General features: G+C 40.8%; 1 long non-coding RNA gene across 1 annotated transcript in view; it reads left to right on the forward strand.

The window, feature by feature from the left end:
• The window catches only part of LOC126926697 (uncharacterized), a 154,975-nt gene that overhangs the window by 55,141 nt on the left and 80,319 nt on the right, over nt 1-19,515 (forward strand). The window lies entirely within an intron of this gene.

Consider the following 19,515-nt stretch of genomic DNA (forward strand, 5'->3'; position numbering starts at 1 on the left):
TAAATCGCTACAGTGCTTATAGCTATATCGAAGAAGATACAACAACTCCTTCGTTGGCACTGTATCGCATCTCGGTTTTAGTTTCCGAGATATTCGCAAAAAACTGTCGGTAACACTATATGTATATCTCTAACAGATTCGCAAGCATAGCTGACACGTTCGTCGCTTTATTCGTCGTGTTGCTTGGCGATTTGTTTATTTACATCCATCAGAAATTGATGTTTTTGTCTTTGAAATTTACTTTCCGAACCTAACAATAATTAATTATCTACAACTGCGTATTCGAGACTAAGAATCATTGCTGATGTTGGCTAAAACGTATTTACCTTCAAATAATAACAATAAATTATAAAGCTCGATATAAACTGTAATTTAAAAGATTTAGATTATTCTAACCTAACTCATACTATTAATAATAATAATTTTTATTACGAAGTTCTGCAAGCGACTATAATTCGAAGGATCCGTGAAATACCCAAGTTCGCCCAGTTTTCGTTTATATATTGCATGTAAACGGATGATGAGAGTTAGGTTTACATTAGCTTCCTAAATCCGGCCACCGCAAAGTATTTGATAAACAATACGAACATATACGGTGCCACAGGCACACAGTTATATGTATCATTCACCGTGGTGGTGATACCGACAGATCCTTGCAAAGCTCTAGCAAAGTGAGGCTTGGAAAAGGTTGATTAATACGTCAATTTCTACGATATAGTGAAAAATCACCGAAACCCACGCTTCCAACAGTTTTCTGTAATAAGCAAATTTTATTCGCTATTCCTTCTTCAATTGACTACCGATTTTAGGATCCTGATGTACAGAGCATCTGAATTTAACCTATAAATGCGAATTGCACGCAAACTGTCCGCGTGCAGGAAATACGTTGAGGCAGGAATTTAATGGTTTCGCGGATGTAATTAGTCTTTCTGTAAATAGACGCATAGGGGTCATATGAAGGTAACGTGCGCTTTCTTAAATAGAATCATATAATTTTTAATGCGCTAATTGATTCGTTTTGATATTTCCTATAAAAAATGAATATGCTATACATGCGAATTCTATAGAAGTTAGAACACCAACCGACGGTTTGACTTTTCCTGTGTTTACTACGAGTCGGTCGAACGATATACATAGAGAAGGATGGGTACTTAGGGAGGAGAATAAAACAGGACTTCGAGAAGCGAAGATGGAGAACAAAGAAAAAGAAAGAGAAGAGGGATTGGAAGCGGAGAATTTTTAGGAGTTACGGAAGAAGACTTAGAAAATCGATTCTTGAGTTTTCACGAATCGATCGTCTGATTTCTATAAATATTACAGCATTACGAATCGATTTTCTCCACACCATACCGTCAAAGGTTATTCTCCGTATCACCATTAAGGGGCTATTCTAGTCTAGAGGCATGAATTTCTGGCGGTTTTTGAAGCTGTGTACAAACGAAACAAAAAATATTTTTACTATCCAAAAAAATTTTTTTTTCAAACGGCCGCCATTTTGTAAAAAAAATTTTTTTTTTACTTCTCCAAGGATCATGCCATAGCGGTGAAGTGTTGTGCGTGATAGGTATAGAAGAATCACTCGGTATTGTTTAACAGTAACTGTTTATTTGCTTGTGTTCGTGGTATACACTAGCGCGCCGAAAGCACGGTACAATTATCGGTTCAAGATTACAAGTTCAAGCTCGGCGCGATACTTTACTCGGTGGTTCGAGTCGAGACGATTGCACAGATGTCGAGAAATTCAGATTCGCTATTACGTACGACTGCGGACGAACAATTCAGATAGGCGTCTTCCGACTTGCCTCGCGGCACGCGATAGAACAGAATGAATTTGTGTCGCGATGATGCTCCTTAGGAAAACTGTGTTTGGGTGTGTCTAAGGATACGGGATCATCGGATTCGTTAAGAAAAGTGTTAGTTCAGAGAATGAGGGAAATGGACGTCGCTGTTAATTGGCTAAATCGTGAGTAGGTGGTTGGAAAGGGATGACGACTGCCCTTGAGAGAAAGTTGCTAGCGAGGAGCGTCGTACGTGAGAAAAAGCAGATTTCCCGTAGTGGGTGGTATGTGTAGGGACTATTGAGACAAAGACTATTTGTCCCTTTAGAGAATCTTAGCTGCATGAATCCTAAGATTCATAGCGGGTCCTTAGGCTCGCTGTAAATATTCGGTGAGAGTGTATCGACATCTGGCAATCATCTGTTCGAAGGGTAGAGTCCTTGTGTAGCGAGGCACGGGACAGAAACCGTTAGGAAGTTTGCTGTCGATTGCCGCTACAGCGGCATCTATGCTAATTAAGAATCCGTTCAGAATTTTTGCTGCAGATGACCAGAAGAGTTCAAATCATGCACGCCAGGACACCCTGTTTTTTTTTGGACCCCCCACTTTGACAGCTCATAACTTTGTGAACTTTGAGTTTCTTTCTTTCGATTAATTTTTTATGTAATCTTAAAATATCAATAAAAGAAAGATAAAATATGGAGAGTAAGAATATTTTTTAGAATTTGTAGGAAAGTACATTTGCTATCCCGTTGACCGCGGATTCGTTATCGAACCTAGATCATTGCCAGTAGCATCTCAAATATCTAATTAACACGGTAACTTGTCAAATTCTATAATAAGCATATTTGTATTAGTAAATATCTTCTCTATTGCATAACAAAAACGTCTAATCCAAATGAAGATTTGTTACACGCCGCTAACTCTAATCATAATGAGAATCCGACATATATTTATATACTTTAGCTAGTCTTTAATTTATAACACTCCTTCCTTCCATTGACGTGAACGTTCTCTCTGACTTTGTTTTTCCATTTGTAGGAAAGATAAGCCTTGAAGAAGAATTTTCCAAATAGGATTAAATAACTAAAGTAGATGGCGAAACCAAATATAAAATTTTTACGCATAGTGTGACATTCAAGTCCACAAATAATATATATGTCGGAGATGAAAGGACACCAAAGTCTTCCCTTTGGAATCTTGGGAAAATCCCTTAACATTACAATCTAGATTCTAATCATAGCCGTAATTAAGCAATTGCCGTCGTTCAATCCGATTGTATTTGTCCGAGATTTGTGATAATGTGCTAAGGCTCGAGGCAACAACCAGTGGCCGCGGTAAAGGGATGAACGCTTTGTCTAATAAAAGTATGGGTTAACAGTATAGCTCTCCTTAAAAAGAAATAGTTGTAGCGGCACTCGACTTCAAACATTCCAACGGTTTCTGTCCGGTGGCTCGCTACACGCAGACTCTATTCTTCGGGTACGATGATTACCAGATATCGACGCATCTCCACAGTACATGTTCAGCTAGCCCGAGGACCCGTTATAAATCTTAAGATTTAGTTAACTGAAATCCTTCGAACAGACAAACAGCCTTGATTCCAACTAGGGAAAAATAGGAGAAATCTATTTTTCTCACAAACGACGCTTCCCGCTGGCAACTTTCTCTCAAGGGCGGCTAGCATCCTTTTCCAACCACCAACATGGAAATTGATCAATTAACATCAACGTCAATTCCCCTCACTTTCTGAACGAAGACTTTTCTCCGCGATTCGGATGACCTTGTGCCCTTAGACACGCCTCATCATAGCTTTCCTCCGCGGCGTCACCGTGACGAAAAGTCACTCTCTTGCGTACGATAGTGTCACGTAAAATAAAAAGCAGGAGGCTCGAACGAAAAGAAAAAATTAAGATAACAAAAAAACGAGAGAATTTATTTCTGAATTTACACTGACTGCGATTTTGTTCTGAGCTCCAGCCGTGACTTTCCAAGACTGAAGCTCTTACAATTTGACTTTCGGTAACATCTGTTTCTTCTTTGTTTGTCATCCCTCAATATCCCCACTACCCTGTAGGCGTACGTGACCGTTCTCACACTTCTAGGACATTCGGTGGAAGGACCGTTAGGATACAGATGACTCATTAGGCACTTCGGCGATATACATTGTCGCCAAGGCCACCACATCTCTATCTCCATCATCGGTCCATCGGATTTGAAGTATGCCGGTCGTGACAATAGCATCGGCGAGTTAAGTAACGTCTCTACGATCTGTGAATATTTCACGCTTCAATATATAGTCCAACTTAAGTCTTGACGAAAATAATACATTCGTCGTCCCGTTGACCACGGATTCGTTATCGACCCTAAGATCATTGTCATTTGTGTCTAATCACCGCGGTTACCTGACAATTCTGCAACATCCACACTTGTACTAATAACCATATTTGTACTAGTAAATATCTTCTCTATTGCATAACCACAACGTCTAATCCAAATGAAGGTTCGTTACACGACCCTATCCTAATCATAATGTGAACCCGACATATATATGTAATATCATAAAAGAGGGAGGTGTACGTTTTGTTACGCTGCGACGTTTTAGTATAGGTCGCGTTTCTGGTCGTCGCTCGCTGTCCTGCAATGTCGCAGGCGGATCGTCTTGTCCGTCCTACGAGGGACATACAATGTATCGACGAGCACATCCAAGCAGCGACTTCCAGAAACGTCTATTTCGGCCGTTAGTTTCAAAGGAATGCGGCATATGTGATCATAGGCGCGAACGGTGGCGTGATCCGTGCGTAGTGGGGGTCGAGAAGACTCGAGGCTCCCCGAGAAGACCAAGAAATGATCTAAGAAGGGTATTCCTTGTTGAAGATTCTAAGAGCACACGTCGAGAGGTCGGATGTATAAAGCCGCTAACCCGAACGAACACGTTGACATTGTTTATCATTGAATAATCTGTCACACTTTATCATTATATTCATCGTTATTAAATACACAAACTATACCAACTTTTTAACAAATAAAGCATCTTTACTTGTTCTTCCTCTAAGACCCATTAAGTTATGTGGCGGCACTCAACACACCAAATACTACCATTCGACACTAACTAGGGTCGGACGACGGCAGCGCAGTGGTTAGCGCCTTAGGTTACGAACGTTCAGAACTCGAGTTCGAATCCCGGCGGCCGGAGTCCGATTTTTCTTCCATGCACCAAAAGCGGAGGAAAAATCAGCAGTATCCCAGCAGCGACATCTACACGCGTACGTAGAAACTATATCGGTATCTCAGTGTGCTTCCACATATATACAGCCCGCGGCAATTACTCTGGACGAGGCCCAGCAGCTACAACAACATATAACGCACCTCAGTTACTACATATATATTTTGAAATCTTTATCTATAAATGCTTTTTGGTAACATCTCGTGAAAACACGTATAACGTGTTTTAGAAGTCTGTATTAGTTAAAACGATAGAAATTGGTTGTGACATAATGCCAGTGATAAGGTATTTATTTATTCTAAAACACTTAGTGTTTTTGATGTTAAGGTATGGGATATGGAAGTTTTCAAAAATGCTGTTTGTGAAGAAGTGAGAATAAATGGAAAATCATAAGTGTAATTTCGTTACGCGTATCTTTGAAATATTTTTAGGGAATACGTTAATAAGAGAAAAGGATTTACAAAAAATTCTAAAAAGAATTCTTTGTAATGTACGTTTCGATATGTGATTTTAGTTGTATTTTTGTTTGCCGAATTCAAATGTGTAATAAATTTATGTTTATCATTTAAGATATTTTAGTGACGAACAATGTAATATTTAGTAACATGTATAGTCGATAATAGATGGCTTTGTGGAAGATTTGGTTTAAGAGATATCCTGATTGTATTGTATCAGCAATATGTAAGAAAAAACCGTTATCGCACAAACTTATATAGACTAGGGAAAAAAATGAGCATCTAAAAATATCGATCGAGTCTATCGATTGCATCTGGAACAATCTTCTAGTTACTACCTTTTGTAACTAACGCATCCGCATGTGGAGGGCGAGCATGAACATAGGTTGACATTTTCAACAATTATTTATATATTTTGTTCATTTCTGAACAATTTTATCGCATAATTTGTTCCTAGACAATATTTCTTGTCAATTCTTACATACTGGTAATGAATACAACTAAGTGGAATCATCTACACTTCTTCGTTATTGTTATACGAAAACACTTCATAGAACTAAGTTATATTTACTTATAGAATCATCCCCTACTCGGCTGTCCTATCCTACCTGATGTACCTTTTAAATATATATGTATGTATGTGTATTATTTGATATATCTTTCATCTGTAAGATTATCCACGCACAATAGATGACAGGCGTCGTTGCATCGGGCTATGAGAAACAAATAATTTGGATACAGATTCTTGATTATGTACCCGATATACTTATTTCATTTTTCATCCTCACTGACGATGATACTGAACACCACGTATGGATAATACTATTGATCGTATGTGATCAATATTCAAGGATTGAGGTACAATATTAACGAAAATTTACATATTTTGTATGCAAGCGTCACTACCTATGGCGGAAAATTAAATAAGATTAATCGTGCGGTTAAGTTTCAATATTTTCGATCACTATTTGCTGCGTAGACTCAAAGCAACTCTGGTCTTGAGTCACGGTGCTTTTAGACTAAGCAAGCTGTTATAAATGGAGAAGATCTTCCACCTGCACTTGTTCAATGCTATGAAACGGAGGCAGAAATATTTATTTTAAAACATTTATCTGAGCAATGACACAGAGTCGCCATTGCGCTACAATATTGTTTTCGATAATGTATTCACTAGTCATACAATATTAGCGCGATCTATTTTTTCCCTATTCGTTACAGGCAAGTAACTGAAGCATTGAAGGTTCTCACACATAATGTGGCATGTTTGCAGTATAACGGCCAATTTTATCTCTCGCTTCACGAATCGAAATGCACATTTTTATCGTCAATATCATTTCGTATACTTTAAATAAGTGTTTTATACGAATCTTCTATGTAATCTTTTCTCAGAATTGATTCGTTGGGAATATTTTGATTCGTATATTTTCTTTAGAAAATTTACTGATATCACGATATCTAAACACCGCTATGGAACATTTGCAATCACTATAGCTTTGCACAAATCAGTCTAAGAACGTACTATCGTATGAATCTTCCGACTTTGTTGAATGTTTGTAAGAAGAATTTTTAATTTTTTTAATTAACTAACTACGTAGTTTTATAGAGACGGGTTTGCAGAGATGTTGTTTCAACCGTTCGCGGAGAGACGCGATCGCGAGATAACGCGTCAACGAGAGTCGTAAATTCTCGTTACGATTAAACAGTCGACGCCACGAACTGATTGATCCCCTATTTCTATTATGAGAATAGAGGTGGTTGGAATGAGTGTATACGAGAAACTACACTTGATTTGTTAACAAAAAGTTCAATAATAAGTAAAGAAGCAACAATTTTAGTCAACGATCAACGATTAACCAGTAAGACGAAAATAAAACAATTAATGTTTTGTGAACGGGTATGCTGATTACGAGACCTATCGTGCTTCGCAGCTTGAGATAGACTGATTGATTCTTTCGTTCGGAACCACGGACTCTTTCCTTTCCTTTGTTTTCCTTCGATATCCCTACTACACATGCGTTTATTAGGTGTACCGCGGAGGTCGCCGCGTATGCGTTCTTCCGAGAATTCGGCGGAAGAAACGTAGAAATATCAATGGTACATTGGGCATGTCGGTATTGCGCTTTGACGGCATAGCTCTTTATACCGCGAAGCCGTTGGAAATTTCCGTGGTCAATGCCGTCGCAAATTAAAGTTTCCTTGAACACTTGATTAGAGAGATGATTAGCAAACCGTAACATCCTCCCCCCGTTGAGAAGGTACCGATCAAAATTATAAAGGTGTGGTATTGTTTGAGGTTCCTATCCTATTTCGTCTCGATCGCTGGTTGTTCAGGTTTCTCGAGATCGAGTTGAATTGGCAATGGGACAAGCCTTTTGACGCCCCGATCCAAAATGCTCGTTGCTGTCTGAACTGTAGCTGTCCGGATGACACCATCGGATGCACCTGGATGGACCTTAATAACTCGGCCCAGAGGCCATTGCATTGATGACACGTTGTCCTCTCTGAGGGTGACGATTCTGCCTTCCTGGATACTGTGTCCATCCTTGGTCCATTTGTTGCGGGTGATCAGCTCGTTCAGATACTTTTTACGCCAGCGGTTCAAAAAATGCTGTTTGAGTTGCTGGATATGCTGCCATTTGGAGAGTCGGTTGGATGAAATGTCTCTGAAATTTCGTTCACGCAAACTCATTAGTGAATCGCCAATGAGGAAATGTCCGGGAGTGAGGACTAAGAGATCGTTTGGGTCGGTGGATATTGGAGTTAATGATCGCGAGTTGAGAATAGATTCCATTTCTATGAAGAGTGTATTAAACTGTTCAAATGTGAGTAATTCGTTACCGATGACGCGTTTAAGGTGGCGTTTGAATGATTTCACCGCTGCTTCCCATAGCCCACCGAAATGCGGGGAATGAGGAGGGGGGGATAAAGCGCCATTCGATTTGTTTATTGGCTAGGAACGCGTTTACTTTTACGTCGTGGTCGTCCGATTGTAATAGATCATGAAGCTCTCGTAATTCGTTGTTTGCGCCAATGAAGTTGGTGCCATTATCGGAATGGATGGTGGAGCAAAACCCTCGTCGAGCGATAAATCTACGAAGAGCGGCGATGAAGGCTTCGCTCGTGAGATCGCCAACGAGTTCAATATGTACCGCCTTAACTGCTACGCAACGAAGATGGCTACAGAGACCTTGACCTGACGGCGGTTCCGGTCTCGTTTCTCTTTGATGTAAAATGGTCCGCAATAATCGACGCCGACTTTTGTGAACGGGCGAGATTCCGTTACTCGCGCCTCCGGTAAGTTACCCATCACGTAGTCTGCCGCAGGTGGTTTAGCGCGCCAGCAAGGGACGCAGCTTTTGATCGTGCGCCACACTTGTGCTGGGATCGGAGGTTGAGCGAAGCAAGTCGTTTAAGTGCCATTGTTTTAGAGGAACCGAGTGATTGAAGCAGGTCGTTGAATGGTAGAGCGACAATGTATCGTCCTTCGCTCCCGCAGGGAGGGCTCGCTTACGTGAGCCTATGGGGGAGGGCAATCCCACGTTCCCGAAGCCAGGGGGACCGTCGGAACAAGCGTCCCGCTTACGTGAATCCTTTCGTACTCCGCAGGGAAGGTCGCCGGGAGTGTAAGGCGTTTAATTACGGTTACATTCTCTCTACATGGCCTTGGCTAATAGCGCACCCACGATCCTAATGCCAAGGATGGGACCGTCGGGATAAATTCCCGAATACAAAAGTACCTTGAGACCCCCACATGCGTGAGTCCCATCTGGAGCTACCGAGCTCGGTTAACAGGTCGCCGGCAGGCAGTAATGTGGCCGTACATCCATACGATAGTCCCACAAACGACTAAGGTTGGTATCACGGGCGGTCAAGTTACAGTACGGAGGGAGTAGCGACTCCTCTGCTCGGTCAAATAATGTGTATGGACTCGTGGTGGCAGCGGTCGATGGCCAAAATGCTGGCAAGAGGGCCGATTTAAGGTGATGGCTCCACCGAATGACCTTCGGCGGGTGAGCAGCGTCCCACCTGCTCCGGAACCGTCTTGGTGAGACGGGAGGGCATAGAATGCGCTCCGTTCGACCTGAAACGAGCAACAGCCCCTGCAGGCTTAGCTAATCCAGGGAACAAGGTACTGGGTGCCTTGTGTGATGGTTGGGTGTTATCTCAAACCCTATGGTCCTAGGGCGCCCGGGTACTGCGTGGAATTATATCCGAGATAAGCACCCGTTACCAAAAGACAATACCAGTTGTATCGTCCTTCGCTGGTGCGTCGGATGTGGGCTTGGAAGTGTTCCACGCATCGTCAATCTGTCTCTGAGATGTGTTTGATCGAGAGTTTTTCGTCTATTTCCCAAAACCGCGCAAGGTCTGCTTATAGAGCCGTCGTGGGTGCGTTAAATGCGTTTGTTGCGGTTTGGGCAGTTGGACTCCCCCCGATTAGGATAGGACATCAATCGGGGCTGGTAAATAAAATCATGGATCGGCCAATTTGAGATTTCTAGGAATCACAAGTGTTGAACGGTCGATTGGTTCACTTGGAATTAAGGTTGAAATGGTCGTAATAACAAGGAACGTAAATGTTCGTTCCTACGCGCCGTCAGTGGAAGTGATCGTGGCCGTCATGTATCGCCTAGAAGTCGTCGTCAAGGTGTCTAGAGCTCCAATTGGGACCGAACATCTGTTTTGCTTTATTTCAAGCGATTTTGCCTATTCTTCTGTAATGAAATTCATGCTAGATGGTTGAATTTTATCGTATTGATGTTTATCATTCAAAACGTTGACTTGTGCAGTTATGATTATATCATTGGATAATGATTTGGATGTTGCTGGTCTAGTTCGGTCGTCAACGGATCCGTCAATTGTCGGCGTCATTGATTATGTGCTCGTCTGTCAGTGGAAGATGGGCTTGGAGGCGAGGCTGTTCGCGGTGTCTCCGATCTGTGGTCTGTCGTGTGTCGTCTGTGGCGAGTGGGCGATGAAGGGGGTGGCAAAGACGGTGTTGTGGATCGACTGTTTGATGGAGAGAATTTTGGATTGGACGTGCTGGAACGAGACCCTGAGTGTTGTTTACCGTATGTAACATCGTATGATGGCGTTCTCCGCACGCACGACATGACCCGGTGTGGCAATCTCGCTCTGTATGTCCCTTCCTGAGGCAGTTGATGCATAAGGACCCTCGTTTGACCTATCGAAGGCGCTCGCGAAGGGATATTGTTTTGAAGCTATCACACATCCAGATAGAATGTGATCCTTGGCAAGTGGGACAGGTTGACGGCGCCTGGGATGTGATAAATGCGTGTCCTCATGGCGCTCGTGGTCGTTGACAGGGACGTTGGTAGAACGTGCCGTTTGTCTCCTTTGAAGTGAAATTGTTTTGATCACCATTCGCTCGTGTTGTAAGAAAGTCTATCAAGCGTGTATGGTAGGGCATTCTTTTGTTGGGTAAGGTGTGCTGCCATTCGCGAATGGTGGACGCAGGTAACGTTGATGTGAGCACTTTGATGAGGACGACATTTCATGTGACAGGTTCGCCTAATTTTTCCAACGCTCGGAGATTCACCTTGATCGTTTCGAGAAAGTCTTATACAGCTTCGGGTGTTTCCGTCGTTATTTGAGGATAGTCGCAGATCAAGTGCCAGTGGCGCATGCAGACTTGACGGTGGCAGTCAAATTTTTCTTTAAGAATGTCAATAGCGATAGAACAATTTATCTCTGTGATGTCTAACGATTGGATGCTTCTCGCGGCCTTTCCGGTCAAGGATGATCGGAGATAATGAAATTTTTGTACGGGTGTAAGTCGTTCGTTTTGATCTATAGTGGACGAAAAGGAGTCGTAAAATGCATGCCAATTCTCGATAGTACCGTCGAAAGTAAGTAATTGGATTTCTGGTAATTCAATTGATGTCGGTTCGGCGACATTAGATGAATCGCAGTTTGCAGATTTCGACGATGATGCTGGTGCATCATTCATGAGAGTGTGTATTCGTATTACCAGGTTATAATATGTGTTTGTTATTTCGAAAACGCGCGCGTCGTCCTCCTCGCCTAAATCTTATAGTTCTTCTCGGAATCGTCTGTACTGTTTCCACGTGTCATCGAGTAGTGTCTTGTGGGACGTTAAAGAGGCCTTCTTATTTGGTTGGTTGGATTGTTCATATTCATCGAGCCGTTTCAATAAGAGAGTAAATCGGCCGATTTGAAAGCCTCGTGTCCGATGCAAGGAAAGGATGTCCTCCATTGGTGTTACGCCACTAGGCTTAACACAGGCTGTATTTTCTAACCGTCACTCGCGGCCCTACAATGTCTCAGTCAGATCGTCTTATCTGACCGCCGGATCATATACAATGTATCGACGAGCGCATAGCTGTCGCCAAGCAGCGAGTTCTCGAAACGTCGAATTTGGTCCGTTACGTTTTCCACGCAAGAACAGACATACGTGATCATAGGCGCGAACGGTGGCGTGACCTAAGTATAGTGGGGGTTGTCTTAAAGATGAAACAAAGAAATCATTCGTTCTTCTAAAGTCGTTCAGTTCCTTGTGACGCGTCGAACGTTACACATTGAGTCAAAGATCTAACGCCGAATTTCTAACATTAAGTCTCATACCGTGTTACTCTATTATTGCAGCGTGATAAGTTATTAAGTGTTTATATCTATTCATTCGTGTATATTAAGTGTTGGAAATATATACTTTAACTCTGTGAGCCACAGTGTTATAATACCTGAATCACCCCTATTATCTTAAACGAAATACGGGGATCGAACTATTCGTGGTGTCGATCATTCTGATCGTAACGGGAATTTACGACTCCCGTTGGCGCGTATTCTAACGACCGCGTCTCCCCGCGATAGCTCGAAAATACAATTGGTATAGCGGATTGTAAAGATAATATACTGAACGAGCTTACCTTGTAGCTGTGAGTTTAAATGTTGCTCGTCACCGTGAGTGTCTCGTATGATGTGTAAGATGTATCCATTCGGAAGTTGACCCTCTATTGTTGGTGTGAGGTCGTGTGGATGCTTAGCAAGAACGACGTTCCTCTCCCACGGCCACTCGTTTGGTTGTGTGATTGAAATTGTTGACATAAACAGCGTCTGCTCTAAGCAAGTTCCACCGCAGTTGAGCTGATACTTTGGAGACGTTTTTTGGGGATTTCCGAAATTTTCTCGCGGTTATAATTTATTTTATATAGTATCGTATAGTGGCAGCTATCTACTTGCCAAGTCACGTAAAAAAACATGGGAGCACGGGAAATTATTTTGAACTCCGAGACAGTTGACCTGATATAGTCGGCTGCCCGAATGTTCAATTATAAAATTTCAGAACTAAAAATAATAAGGTTTGGAAATATTGCGGTTTGTGAAAAATATAAAGGAATAACGATGATGTGTAAGCCTAGGTGGGTATATGTCGTTCGACAAAGCATAGTGTAGATAAATATGACAAGGTGTATTTATAAACAAGTTATTTATTATAAATTATTTATTATGTATACAGGCCAGCCGTATTATAGTGGCGGTAGTTAGAGTCAAATTATTAATTTTATTTTTTTATCGTAGTTAATATTGTTGATGTTATTATATGTATAGAGAGAGAAAACGCGTGGATAAAGTGTAAGGTATAAAATATATATGTCGGAGATGTAGAGACATCGAGCCTTTCTTTTGGAAGATTTCTCAATACTTGGGCTCGGGGTGACATAACTGGTCGCCGAACGTAGCCACGGTCACGGGATGAACGAAATGATTTACAAAGGAGGTTCCAGTGTTAAGGGATACGCTGTATAAACAATCAAGTCTTGATCAGGAGCAATGCTAGTTTATGTGGAACTGCCTAGTTACGGCGCTTGGGAATTTGTTGATATTCCCGATCGATATGTATTTGATATATGTAACTGTATCTGTCTTTTATTTTGCAATCTCCTTGGAGAGTTTACTGTCATCGTCTTGGAGTCAGTCTTAGAGAAACCCTGTGCCTGAGTGAACGTGTCAGTGAGCTATCAAAAAATATTAAAACGTACAGAAAGTTTCCCGTTGACCCTGGATTCGTTACAGAACCCAAGAATATTATTAAAAGCATTTGTTTACTTATTGTTTGTTATCTTAGTTAACCGTTAAACTAATTGTTTATCAAACTTTGTAAAGAAATATAATTTTATGTAAATACAACCTTTATTGAACATCATGATGGCAAATGCTAACGAAGAATCGTCTCGCGCTCGAAATCCAAACGACAATTCGACATCAGAAGTGGGATACGTGCCGTTTATTACTATGCAAGAGCATTTGACTGTCATGCGAGAGTTGATTCAGACGCTAGTGCAAAAACCGAAAGAAGAACCTAAAAATTTATCGCTTCCGCGCTTTAATCCTGAAATTGCGGGTTCTGACTCAGCTGCATGGTGTGCAGTTGTTAATTTGTATATGAAAGAGAATCCTTTACAAGGCAGTGCGTTGTTTTCTGCTTTAAGTGGCGCACTGGAAGGATCAGCAGCACAATGGCTTACACAAGTGCTAGTAGGTAGAGAAGTTACCTGGACAAAATTTAAAGACCTTTTTATTGCACGTTTTGGTGGTAGAGAAACAGCAACTTCGGCGTTAATGAAAATGTCCAACGAAAAACCACTGAAGGATGAAACCTTGGGAGCATTTGGAATTCGTCTTCGCTCTCTCTTGAAAGCGAGGTGGGAAAATTCAACTATGGCTGAGGTGATCAATGCTTCTGTCCTTTTTCAATTGGCTTCGCAAGATCAACGAATTGAGCGAATAGCACTTACGACTGATATCAAGACAGAGGATCAATTTCTAAGTGAAATGAGAGCATTCTCCTTTGCGAAGAAGAGATCAGTGTCTTCGTCGGATAACTCTTCTGCGGCTCCTGAAGCAAAACGATATAAGATTTCTGATTTTTACCGAAACAAATGTCATTACTGTGGTAATTACGGTCATAAAGTAGAGGATTGTCAGAGAAGAATAAAATTTGGAAAGCAGAAGAACATACAGAACTCGGAGGAAAGGCTAGCTCGGAGGAAAGCTACGTCATCAAAAGTGACATGCTTTAGGTGTCGCGAGGAGGGACATATTGCGCCTTATTGTCCGCGGAAGGGGAAAAATAACAATAATACACCAAAGGGAAGCAATGATTATAATAATGAGCGTCGGGTCGACTTCTGTGTTACGGAAACTTCAATGGGTAGTTTAACTCATCTGGGTGAGTCGTTTCCATTTTATTTTGATTCTGGAGCAGAGTGTTCGCTGATTAAAGAATCAGTAGTGTTGAAGTGGTCACCACTTCTAGGAAAACTCCACATCTGGTCTTTTTAGCTTTCTCAAGCGCTGAAGCCATCGACAGCACATAGACAAAAGAATAGCAGGGAGGCAGACCATAAACTGTAGACAGGCGACGTTGGCTTCGGGGTTTTCAGTCATAAAGTAACACTGCTAGCGTGCGGATCTGGACCAGCTCAAATTGTATTCCTGTATTTCATTATTAAGTCAAATATATACTTTGTATCTTACACTTTATCCACGCGTTTTTCTCTCTTTATATACTGAATAACCTCAACAGGTTATGGGCCCAGGGCTGTAAAGTGTAAGATAGCAACGCGAAGTGAATAAATTGTCAAAGTATTGTGCTTAGTAAAGTAAGTGATAGTGCCAAAATGGAATCTGCAAGTGCGAAAATCGAGATGTTACGTGGCGAAGAAAACTGGCTCCAGTGGCGTTTTGTCATGCGTACACTTTTGGAGGAAGATGACGACCTGATCGACGTGTGTGAAGGGAATCTGTGTCATCCAGGTAACAGTGCGGAGAAAGAAATCGCCCGTAAAAGATTTTTGAAGGCAGATCGGCTAGCGAGAAAATTAATTGTGACCTCAGTAGGAAAGAAACCGTTGGATCTTCTTTTATGTTGCACAACAGCACATGAAATGTGGAAAAAGTTGAATACAGTATATGACATGAAGTCGGATGAGAATCTAAGTATGGTCCAGATGCAGTTCTTCAATTTTAAATGGGAAGAATCTGAAAATGTATCTTAAAACTTATCAAAGTTGGAATTGATAGCGGCGAAGATGAAAACTCTTGGGAGTGAAATTGGCGAGAAAATGCTGATAACACGCATTTTATCGGTGTTACCGAACAAATTTGACCATTTTCACAGTGCGTGGGATTCGGTGGAAGAAGAAAAGAAGACCTTAGACAGGCTTAGTACCAGGCTGATGGCGGAAGAAATCAGATGGAAGAAAGACGACCAGGAAACATCGGTGGCGCTGGTAACAAAAGGTAACAATTATAAAAGGGAACAGCAGAAGCAGTCAAGCAAACGTGAATACGAGAAACAAGGACCAAGCTGTTTCAACTGTGGAAAAGTTGGCCATCTAAAGAAAGATTGTTTTAGATGCTTTACATGCAAAAGGAAAGGCCACACCAGCAAAAATTGCTTCAAAAATAAGAAAGGAAACAACAGCAGAGACAACCAGGAACCCAGAAATGAAAATCGAGATCACAGCGGAATTGGTCTATTAGGAAGCACCTCAACGATACAAGTGGCAAACCATGATGCTTGGATAATCGACTCAGGAGCTACGGATCACATGACAGGACGACAAGAGTGGTTCAGCGTCTTCGAAAAATTCGATAACACGGTAAAGATAGAAATCGGCGATGGTACGTTCATGGATGCGTACGGCAAAGGAAAAATCAAGGTAGAGACTTTTGTGGACGGCAAATGGGTAGCATGTACAATGAACGATGTCTTGTATGTACCAGGTATGAAAAGAAATCTATTTTCCATTAGATCTGTTGTAAGAAGAGGTATAGATTTCTGTATTCTAAGGGAAGGGAAAAACTGCATGTTTCTACAAAATCAGAAAATAATAGCAAGGGGTTCTGTTATTGGAAATTTATATAAGGTCGACATGCGAGTTATCATACCGTCAGTTTGTAATCTTAGCAATAGAGCGGAGTCAAACGCGGACACACTGCAGTTATGGCACGAACGGCTATGTCATCAAAACATCAGACACGTTAAGGAATTTTTAAAGAATTCGAATATAAAAGCTGTAGAGGATAGTAACTTTTTCTGTGAAGGTTGCGCGTACGGGAAACACCATAGATCGAGTTTCCACCAGAAAACCAAGCGTGCGACTAAACCTCGCGAAATTATTTATACGGATGTATGTGGACCCATGGAAGTCGAGTCATTAGGCAAAAAATTGTATTTTCTTGCGTTTAAAGATGATTTTTCCAAATTCACAAAGATTTACTTCTTACGACATAAGTCAGAAGTAATCGAAAAGTTAAAAACTTTTTGCCTAGAAGTCGAAAATCAATTCAACGATAAGATTAAAGAAATTCATAGCGATGGAGGGAAAGAATTCAAAAATAAAGAAGTTAAAGAATTTTTAAGAAGTCAGGGAATTAAGCATACGATTAACGTCCCATACACTCCTGAACAGAATGGCGTCGCAGAAAGAGAAAATAGAACAATAGTAGAAGCAGGAAGGTCGATGTTATATTCGAAATCTAATCTACCGCTGTTTTTATGGGCCGAAGCCATGAACACCGCAGTGCATGTCATAAATAAGACCGGGCCGACAAGACAAGACAAGAAAACACCATATGAACTGTGGTACGGGAAATCGCCAGATGTAGAAAAGTTTAGAGTTTTCGGTACTGAATGCTTTGCACACATACCTGCGGAAAAGAGAAGGAAATTGGACAGAAAGGCTAACAAAGGATATTTGGTAGGCTATCTAGATGACGGACGAGGGTATCGAGTGTACGTGCCGACCGTAAGAAATGTAATATTAAGCCGTGACGTAATATTTAAGCCCGAATTAGAAACTGAAAAATTCGTTAATTTAAGTTTACCGAAAATTGTCGAGCGCGAAGATGTGCGTGCACAGAGCGATAGAGTATGTACGCATGAAAGTGCAGAGAGTGAAACTGAAAAACAACCTTTTATAACTAGCGAGAATGTGAGACAATTGAGAGATAGAGATAAGATCAAGCGAACCGATTTTTATGGTAACCCAGTAACGTACGTAGCGGAAAAATTACCAGTGGATTTTAACGAAGCGATGAGATCCGAAAAGAGAGAGTTATGGGAAAAGGCTATGAATGATGAAATGAAATCGCACTATGAAAATAAGACGTGGATTCTTGTGGAAAAACCAAGATTTGAATATTTAAGACAAAAGCTAGGTTTGAAAAATAAAAAGGATGTTAAGAGGTAATTGCTTATAGAGATGTAGAGTTTTTAGGGAGGGTGTCGAAGTGACTATCACTTCTAATATATAAAAAAAAAAAAAAACTCTACATGATCTGTTTAGTCTTCTCGTAGTTTTTTAGTAATAAATTAATTTGAATGGAAAAGAGAAAGACAGCTGGCAAATGTATTTGTGAAGACATTGACAAAATCAAGGTTCAGATATTTACGACGAGAGTTAGAAAATATACAGATATAATTGTTTGTTGGGATGTAGAGTTTTAGGGAGGGTGTTGAAGTGGTCACCACTTCTAGGAAAACTCCACATCTGGTCTTTTTAGCTTTCTCAAGCGCTGAAGCCATCGACAGCACATAGACAAAAGAATAGCAGGGAGGCAGACCATAAACTGTAGACAGGCGACGTTGGCTTCGGGGTTTTCAGTCATAAAGTAACACTGCTAGCGTGCGGATCTGGACCAGCTCAAATTGTATTCCTGTATTTCATTATTAAGTCAAATATATACTTTGTATCTTACACTTTATCCACGCGTTTTTCTCTCTTTATATACTGAATAACCTCAACAAGTAGCTTTGAAATTTTCCGGTAAAAGAGAGACGAATGTAGTAGTCATGCGAGGAATAGGAAATACTACCATTAAGAGTACTTTACAAATTTTGTCTGTTGTATGTATTAACGAATTTACGTTGGAGATAGTTTTCCATGTCCTTGCTGATAAATATTTAAAATATGACATAATGATTGGTCGTGAAATTTTGAGCCGGGGTTTTGATATAAAAATCACTCAAGATAGTCTTGCTATTAGTAGAACAAAAGTAATTAATGTGTGTAATAAAGACACTAAAAATGAGATTAATATTAATGATGTTGATACTGAAGTTATAGGAGAAGATAAAAGCCGATTAATTTCTGTTCTTGAAAAATTTAAAGATTCATTTATTTCGGGTTTTCCACGTGTTCGTGTGAATACGGGCCAAATGGAGATACGATTGATTGATCCTAATGTCACAGTACAAAGAAGTCCTTATAGACTTAGTGAGGAAGAGCGTAGGCTTGTTCGTGAAAGAATAAACAAATTAATGGAAGCAGAAATTATTCGGCCCAGTAATTCTCCTTTTGCCAGCCCTATATTACTTGTTAAAAAGAAAGATGGCTCAGATAGATTATGTGTAGACTACCGGGAGTTAAATAAAAATACGGTTGCGGATCGGTATCCTTTACCACTTATTGCTGATCAGATTGCGAGGTTGAGACAGGCTAAATACTTTATAAGTCTGGATATGGCTAGTGGTTTCCACCAAATCCCTATTCATCCTAATTCGGCAGAGTTTACAGCGTTTGTTACCCCAGATGGACAATACGAGTATGTGACAATGCCGTTTGGGTTGAAAAATGCTCCATCTGTTTTCCAAAGAGCCATTTTCAAAGCTTTAGGTGAACTTGCTTATTCGTATGTTATTGTATATTTGGACAATGTTTTGATTATTGCTGATACGATAGATCAAGCTTTAAAAAGATTGGATATCGTGTTGAAAACTCTTGTGGAAGCTGGTTTTTCTTTTAACTTCGCAAAATGCTCTTTCCTAAAAACAACAGTACTCTATTTAGGATATGTAATTCATAACGGGGAGGTACGCCCCAACCCGGGAAAGATACAAGCTTTGAGTTCTTTACCCCCTCCAACGACAGTCACACAGCTTAGACAGTTTATTGGACTGGCTTCTTACTTCCGAAAATTTATTCCAAAATTTTCACAAATAATGAAGCCTTTATATGCACTCACTTCCTGTAATAAGAACATAAATTGGACAGATAGGCACGAAAGC

The sequence above is a fragment of the Bombus affinis genome, chromosome 18 (assembly GCF_024516045.1).
Source record: "Bombus affinis isolate iyBomAffi1 chromosome 18, iyBomAffi1.2, whole genome shotgun sequence".
Classification (NCBI taxonomy): domain Eukaryota; kingdom Metazoa; phylum Arthropoda; class Insecta; order Hymenoptera; family Apidae; genus Bombus; species Bombus affinis.